The following is a 7,639-nucleotide window of genomic DNA, read 5'->3' as shown; positions in this document are numbered from 1 at the left end:
CAGAGTCCATTTTCACAGATGAAGCCAAAGAGGATGAGTCAGAGACTGCCCTCCTGGCTTGTTCCAGTGTTCACTTTTCCTTAATTAGCAGAAACAGTACCCACTTAGAAAAGATGTTTGTGCCCCAGTGACGAAGTGCCTTCAAATTGAGTCACTCTCTAAAGAAAAATGTAGGACAATCTTACAAATTAATTTTAGCACAAGGGAATACAGGCCATGTGTGAAATTAGGTTGACCCCAATAGAAGTGAGGTTACGAGCAAGCAGGAAATTTTGAGCTCTCCCAAACCCCATCAGCACTCCTTTGCCACCTTCTCCTCAACATGGCAACTTACACACCCTCAAAGCTGAGTGGCTATGGGCAAGGGTTTCCCAATTGCTCGTTGGAAAAATAGGGAGAATAACAGTACCTGTCTCACTGAGTTGTTGAAAAGATTAAATCAGACAATGCTTATAAAGTGCCTGCACACACACGTGTCAGAAAGAGGTTTCTGCCCCCTCCTTCCCTTTCCTTCTCGGAGGCGTACTCTCTAGGAAGTTATCTCTAGCTCTGCTTTATGCTTGTTTCCCATTTTCTCTGTACCCACATTCTTTTTCTCTGTAATGATGAGGGCTGATGCACCAGGGTAGATTTCTTTTGAGAGAAAAGATACCCGTGTGCTAATACTGAACTCAAAAATCCCCTGGGTCTTGTTTAACATGGCAATTGCTAGAAATCAGTTAGCAAGCCATTCTGAAAGCTCGCTTTACTCCCTTAATATATTCTAGGGCTAAGCACCAAGTGTGCTTTAGTTCCTCAATTCACATTTTTAACAGATAAAAGCAAATCTTTTAAAACAATTATTCAAACAATATTGGAGGATTTCACTGTTTTTTTGTTTTTTTTTTTTTTTTTCAAACAGCAGATATCATCTTTCTTAACTTTTTACTAGTTAAAAAAATGTATTTACTTAGATACATTGAGAATGTCAACAAAATTCCTACAACTTTGTTTTTCAGTTACAAACTTGTATTTGGTCAATGGCACAATCATTTGAATTTGTTGTTTCTCTATGAATTTTCATTTCTCTTTCATAATGATCCTTGTTCACCTTTGCCATGCCTTCAAACTTCCTTTCTGTTTAGATCTGTTCTTCTACACTTATGAGCATGTTTTGGAAATTTCCAAAATGCTGACTAAAACATTTGGTGGTGCTTCTTGTGCTTCTCCTCACAACTTTGCACTAAAAACTTTATGGTGACATTTTGACTCTGGGCTTCGTAGGATCTCCTTTGCCCATGTTTAGTTATTTTCTCCAAAGGTTAGAAAATAATGTTGCTGATTCTGTGCTTCCATTACTTAAGAAATAAACAGGAAGCAAGAGAAACAGAGGAAACAAATTCCAGAAGCAAATTCCAGGCTTCAATTAAGTATAGATTTCCCAGTGATTTCTTTAAAAACGACCTCATCTGCTTAAGACTTTGCTCCTAGGAGGGGGGATTAAAAAACTTGTGTCCTCTGAGAGGTTTAGGTATAGCTGCTAACTGCTTTGTAGCTTACTTCCCTATTAGCTTAATTGCAAAATGTATTTCTCTATTTTTCCTTTAAAGATTTTGAATAGATAATACCTGTACATGTTCCATTCTTTTGTGGATCTGTGGAGCAACATCACAAACTAGTGCACCTCAACTTTTGTTTGCTCCCACAACGCTTCCTTCAGGAAAAACTGCACAAAGGAAATTGATGAAAAGTGTTCCTTCATTTTCAGTCCCCAACCACCAGTCCCTGCCATCACATCTGTCAGTTTGCTCATATGTCCCTTCCGAGATAGTTCAGACGCATGCAAGTGTGGGTGTATATATGATTCCTCCTTACTTTTACACAGTCAGCCCCATACCCATCACAATGTTCGGCAACTTTCTTTTTTCATTTAATAATATATTTTGGTCACTACAGTATTATAAGCCAGCACACATAACTTTCTGTGTTTCTAAAGGATGGATTTTTATCGCCACCTCTTGTATGTTCATATGTATGTAAAGATTTCACTCAATGATTTTGTATGTGTGTGCAGTTAACGCCTGGACCCCTCACGTTTAATAAATGGGAGAATAAACATAAAAATTTAAGATATCTGGCTGTTTAGTGAGTGTTATGGATTTAATGTTTATGTCCCCTCTGCAAATTCCTACTGTGATGTCTTAGCCCCTAGTGTGGTTATATTTGGAGATGGGGTTTCTAAGGAAGTAACTAATGTTAAATGAGGTCTTAAGGGGGTATCCTGATCCCATAGAATTAGTTTCCTAACAGAGAAATCAGAGAACTCACTTTCTCTCTCCCTTTCTGAGATAAGAGCCCTCATTAATGGAATCAGCTGGCACCTTGACCTTAGACTTTTAGTCCCCAGAACTGGGAGAAAATAAATGTCTGCTGTTTAAACCACCCATTCTGTGGTATTTTATTATGATAACCTGAGCAAACTAATACAGTGAGGATTCTGTGATCTCCAAATTACTTGTCTGCTGCTTTTCTCCCTGACTTAGCTCTTGAACATTTGTCCAGGATGGTGATTTTCAGGAGAGGGCCATCGTGGAAGGGTCTGTTTCTGGTCCCACTCCAGCACAATTTGATACTAGAACTGGGTTTTTCCTCTTTGCCATATTCAAAGGACTCTTGGAGCCTCATAATATCAGAGGGATTTTTGATCTAATAATCTATGATATCTTTCTTAGTACAGTCATGTGTTGCTTAACAATAGGAGTACATTCTGAGAAATGTGTAGTTAGGCAATTTCGTTGTTGAGCAAACATCATAGAGTGTACTTATACAATCCTAGATGGTACCTCTTACTACACAGCTAGGGTATATGCTATGGCCTATAAGGCAGGTTACCATATTACAGGCAGTCAAAACACAATTGTAAGTGTTTATGTATCCAAATGTATCTAAACATAGAAAAGGTACAGTCAAATATAGTATTATAACCTTGTAGGACTGCTATAATATATGTGGTCTGTCATTGACTGAAATGTTGTTATGTGGTGCATGACTGTCCTTTTGCTTACTTATAACTTCCAAGCAAGTAGAGATGTTTGAGGTGAGGGCGAGGAACATGAGAAAAAGTAGGAAGGTAGATCAATGCCAACAATAATTAAATACAATAAATGGTTCTTTTTGTCCTGTGATCTTATGGATGGGTATATCCTCCCCGCCCCCAACCCTCCCACACACACAAATTGACATTAACTAGAGATTTGTTTCTTAGGTGTATTTGGCAATGGTCATGTTTCCAGAACTAGCACAGAATAAACAGCTATCAAGAGTAATAAAAGGGCTGGCAAGGTGGCACATGCTTGTAATCCCAGCACTTTGGGAGGCTGAGGTGGGAGGAACATTTGAGCCCAGGAGTTTGAGACCAGCCTGAAATCTAACTAAGGGGGAAAAAAAAGAGTGGTAGTGTCTTAAGGGACAGCTATACATGTTTGATGCTTTAGGGTTATCCAATTAATCATCCTGGTTCATAGTACCCTAATTTTCTTTTGTACTGTTTCATGGTCCTAGTCCTAGGAGGAAGCCCAAGGGCCTATGTGAGCGAAGCCTCTGCCTTCCTGGACTAGCCTGGGGGGACAGGTGACTTGGGCTTGGCCATTGGATGATGCCACCTGGATATGGTCTCTTGAAAGAGTGGCATCCAAGGTTCGTGCCAGTAGTATGGTTCCAGGCAGCCCCAATGAGTCTTGCTGTGTGACAGCCCTTTGCTGTAAGCAGGATCTTCTTTAGATCTGAACAGGATGGCCCCCTGGCTTTAGAGGGCCCCACTGTGATCTCTTCTGGCTTTACCTCTGCTCACCTAATGTCCATATTCTCTAGACTATCCTCCTAGACTAGACTATGGGTACCCAGAATCCTGGGATTCCCTGCCCAAAGGGCCCAAAGACTGTCAGAGCAGATCAGGCCACCACCGTTTGCAGTCACAGGTCCTCAGAGCGGCAGGAGCATCTGTTTGGGAATGTGAGCAATGTGTAGAAAGAGCTTGCACAATGGGCTGAGTGTTCTCACCAGTGTGCTTGAGGGCCCTTGTGGTGTGAAATGGGGCTGGGGCTAGGATGAAAAAGTGGATAGGTTGTGAGCTCAACCATGGGCTCTATTTGTACTCTTGTTCTGGGCCTGATGAATGTTAGGAGTGAGACTAGCTGTGATCTTAATGCCTTAGCCTGTGTGGAGCAGCCTTGGTTCCGGCCTATGTTCCAAGACTAGCCTTTAGCTTGCTGTGGACTCTGTGAGCCCCTAAGAACCTTCAAATAAATGTTTTTGTTTAATATAGTCAGAGTTGGTTTCTGTTGTTTACTACCAAGAACACAGACTGAAACAGAAATGTTAAAGGGAATTCATTCCACCTTCCATCCAATAAAGACTGTGTTCCCCAGCACCCTGATTAGCATTCTGTTTTCTGGGAGTTAAACACCCAGGTTAGAGGCCACAATCCCACCCCGTGATGCACAACCAGACTCTGCCTCCTCCTTAGGCAGGATCAGAAAGAATGAGCATATGGAATTGATAAATATCTAAATACAGTTTTAGCAAGTTGTCATCTAGGTTTCACTTGTTCTGGAAAAATGACATAATCTCAAACATTTACAATATTAAATATTGTTAAAGAAAACTCACCTTTTTTTAGTGAATGCTTTTAGTGTTTTTTTTTTTTTCAGGTACATCCACTTCAAAGTCTTTGAAGTCCATCAATCTCTTTTTAATAAAAGATCTGATTTCAGATAAAATTAGTATTTCTATAATTAGGATAAAGCAAACACACATTCTTATCGTGAGTTCATTATTTCAGGTGATTTATACTATAAATGACGTCCATCAGTATTAGAGTTCTGAGTCCCATTCAAATATTGCCTACAGGCTTGTGGGAAGCTTCTGTAGCTTTTACTTGGTAGAAATTCCAGTTTTTCTGAATTCTTCACTTGCCTTCAGGTATTCCATTTTGTATTCTTTGTAAAAGATTGGATAATTATAGAAAGCAGTTAAGACATTCTTTCAATACAGAATTTTCTTTCCAGTATTTTACCACCATAAGGATTCCAGAGTTCTTGCAACACTTGGTAAAATCTTGAACTTGTGCAGAACACCTCTCTCTGGTCATTCCTCTCATTATGTTAAGGATCAAAACATCTTTTTCGATATGTCTTAGATGCCGCTGGGGTTGAGCGCCATCTTGGCAGGCAGAGAGGGCAACTATGTTGCCACCTGGGTCAGATAAACCCATCGATCTTTCTAAAAGACCTTTATTATTTTAGAGGTGTTTTATGTATAGTGCTTACTTATTCACAGGTCTTAACTACCAAATTGGAATATGTCAGCTCTTTGAGGCCAGGAACTCTGTTAGAGTCATCTCTGTAGCACAGTGTTATACACAGGCAGGACCTCAGCAAACAGTTGTTGAAATCATATTTCATTTAGCATTTATAGTAATTACTACTATACGCTTATTTGACATTTTACATATGCTAATTTAATATGAGTCTCTGTGAGCTTGGGAAGGCTAGATTAAATTTAAAATAAATTTAAATGTATGTATATACACACCACTATCTTATAATAAAAGTTTAAGGCACATTTAAGAGATTGTTAGTAATGATGCATAAAGATTTGGGTAGAAGAGAAAGTAGAGATATTGGAGATTATGGTAAGTAGTGACATAGTATAGGAAAAAGTTCCAGGCACGAAGCCAGAGAAAAGCGTAGGTGATAAGAAAGAATGAGACAAAAATTGGAATCGTAGGAGATAATAAGTATAAATAATGAAACATCATATGCTGAGTTTCAGTCTTCAAAACATTTTATTTGGAACCTCTCATCTCTGGAGAGAAAAGTGGGCCAATCCTTTTATTGAAGGAGTACCTGATACTCGGAGGCCATGTGGCTCCTAAGAGAAAGAACAAGAATTCAAGCCAGATTTTTCACTGCTCCTCTAGTAGTGACAAGTAGCAAAGTGAGTAAGGCACAGAATAGAGTTACTGCATCTTTACATAAAAAGAATAAACGTGCTAACAATGGCTGTCCTCATTCACAGTTTCAGGCATTTGTTTAATCTTCATAACTTAATAAGCTGTTACTCTATTTTGCAGATGAAAAAACTGAGCACAAGGCAGCTCAATAACTTTCCCAAGATTCAGCAACTTTCCCAATAACTTTCCCTAAATGATAGTGCTGGGATCTGATTTTGAATCCCGTTTGTCTCTGCAGTCAGCCCTTGTCTCTTCATTCTGAACAAGCTTTCTCATCCTGGGGAAGAAAGGGTCTATTGAAGCACTATGTATAGACTCATGTTTGTATTCGGTAAGTTTAATGATTGTTGGTGTAACAACCAGATTCCTGTGCCTGTTGCTAGGCCAGAAGTACTAATGATGGTTTCACTTATTTGTTAATCACATACTCTGTATGGCTTAATTTAGAAACAATTTGTTTCTACAGTGGTAAATAATTTGTTCACACAGTTAGGAAATGGCAGCGCCAAGAGTTCAGTTTGTGACTCCAAATTTTGTGACTCCGAGACTCTTCTCTTAGGAGCTCCACTAAACAGCTAGTGTCCTCTTCACCTCTGTCCCAGATGTGGCTCTCTCTTCCCTCCCAGAACTCTGTCCTCTAAGGGCCCATAGTTTTCATCACCATTGTTGAGGGGTTGATGTCAGTTGCCTTCTCAACCACCATGTTCACCTTCTTGCTTGCTCACCGAGACGTGATTTTGTTTATCTCTTGAGAGGCCAGTGATAGGTTTAGCCATCAGCATGTATATGCAATTCTGGCTAATGAGATATGAGGGAAAGTCTGCTGGTGTATGGTGGTTGCCAGAAAAATTGTCCTCTGTCTTAAAAAGCGTGGTCTCTTCCTTCTTCCACTGTGGGAGGTTGTTCGAGATGTCATATCTGGAGTAGTGGCAGTCATCTTGCACCCAACAAGAGACAACCCAAGTTAGAAAACTGCCAACTTGCTGAGAAACTCTGAGTGAAGACAGGAAAGAACTTAAGTTCTTGGCGTCTTTGAACCAATGAATTACCCGTTCTGTAACCTCTTGAACTCAGGACTTCCTGTCATGTGAATTATAACATATCCTTGCTGTTTAAGTCACTTCTGCCTGGGTTTTCTGTCTCATTCAGTTGCAAGCATCTAACTGATATAATCAATATATTCAGCATCACCGTCATCATCATTAACATGTATTGGGTGCTTAGAATAGCCAAACACTGTGTGGAGCTTGTTATGTGCATCTTCATATTTAATCTTCACTACAACCCTATGAGCTACGTGTTTTTATCATTTCTACTTTACAGATGAGGAAACTGTAGTTTAAATAGGTTAATCTGACCAAGAACTCACAGCAGGGAAGTGGTAGTACAATCATCTGAAGAACCAGTTACTCTACTTCCTTCATCTTTATTAATACTGTAATAAACTGCAAGTTTTATTTTCCTTAAAAGAGATTAAATTCTGCCCCACAGCTAGTAGGTGAAAGATTCAAACTGAAGTTTTTCTGATTCCAAACCTGTGTTTTTGGCTATATGTTCAGGCTTCCCACTTTACTCCCTTCTCGGACTCTGAAAGGACTCCTTGTTCTCAGACTTTTATTTAACTCTTTCTTCTCCATCCCTTAGCTG

At 39.5% G+C, this 7,639-nt stretch overlaps 1 pseudogene; it reads right to left on the bottom strand.

Annotated features, from left to right (window-relative positions):
* Positions 1–4,881: 4,881 nt before the first annotated feature.
* Positions 4,882–5,176, bottom strand: LOC110569014 (COX assembly mitochondrial protein homolog; annotated as a pseudogene).
* Positions 5,177–7,639: the final 2,463 nt, after the last annotated feature.

Source organism: Aotus nancymaae, unplaced genomic scaffold, assembly GCF_030222135.1.
Source record: "Aotus nancymaae isolate 86718 unplaced genomic scaffold, 86718_ANA_hifiasm-v0.15.2.pri h1tg000014l, whole genome shotgun sequence".
Lineage (NCBI taxonomy): Eukaryota > Metazoa > Chordata > Mammalia > Primates > Aotidae > Aotus > Aotus nancymaae.
Note: the sequence above shows the minus strand (reverse complement) of the source record. Positions and strands in the feature narration are given on the sequence as shown.